The sequence below is a fragment of the Arachis hypogaea genome, chromosome 20 (genome assembly GCF_003086295.3).
Source record: "Arachis hypogaea cultivar Tifrunner chromosome 20, arahy.Tifrunner.gnm2.J5K5, whole genome shotgun sequence".
Lineage (NCBI taxonomy): Eukaryota > Viridiplantae > Streptophyta > Magnoliopsida > Fabales > Fabaceae > Arachis > Arachis hypogaea.
Window position 1 is genome coordinate 89180266 of NC_092055.1, and position 942 is coordinate 89181207.

General features: G+C 40.4%; 1 non-coding gene across 1 annotated transcript; it reads left to right on the forward strand.

Annotated features, from left to right (window-relative positions):
• The first annotated feature begins 622 nt into the window (after nucleotides 1-622).
• Nucleotides 623-730, forward strand: LOC112787612 (small nucleolar RNA R71). The gene has a single exon (XR_003195016.1). It is a non-coding gene; the product is annotated as a small nucleolar RNA R71 (small nucleolar RNA).
• The last annotated feature ends 212 nt before the right edge of the window (nucleotides 731-942 follow it).

Sequence of the window (942 nt, forward strand, 5' to 3'; positions counted from 1 at the left end):
TGAAACTTTGAGTGGTTTTGATTAGATCAGAGATAATGGTTGTTAAGTCAGAGGGGTTTTGCTTAGAATTCTCTGTCTGTTGCTGAGAAGATGATGGAAAAGGCTTGCTATTGCTAAACCTGTTTCTTCCACCATTATTGTTGTTAAAACCTTGTTGAGGTCTCTGTTGATCCTTCCATGAGAGATTTGGATGATTTCTCCATGAAGGATTATAGGTGTTTCCATAGGATTCTCCCATGTAATTCACTTCTTCCATTGTTGGGTTTTCAGGATCATAAGCTTCTTCTTCAGAGGAAGCTTCCTTAGTACTGCCTGTTGCTGCTTGCATTTCAGATAGACTCTGAGAAATCATATTGACTTGTTGGGTCAATATTTTATTCTGAGCCAATATGGCATTCAGAGTATCAATCTCAAGAACTCCTTTCTTCTGAGTTGTCCCATTATTCACAAGATTCCTTTCAGAGGTGTACATGAATTGGTTATTTGCAACCATTTCAATGAGTTCCTAAGCTTCTACAGGTGTCTTCTTCAGATGAAGAGATCCTCCAGCAGAGCTATCCAATGACATCTTGGATAGTTCAGACAGGCCATCATAGAAGATTCCTATGATGCTCCATCCTGAAAGCATGTCAGAAGGGCACCTTCTGATCAATTGCTTGTATCTTTCCCAAGCTTCATAGAGGGATTCACCATCCTTCTGTCTGAAGGTTTGGACTTCCACTCTCAGCTTACTCAATTTTTGAGGTGGAAAGAACTTTGCCAAGAAGGCATTGACTGGCTTTTCCCAAGAGTTCAGGCTTTCTTTAGGTTGTGAATCCAACCATGTCCTAGCTCTGTCTCTTACAGCAAAAGGAAAAAGCATAAGTCTGTAGACTTCAGGGTCAACCCCATTGGTCTTGACAGTGTCACAGATTTACAAGAATTCAGCTAAGAACTTATGAG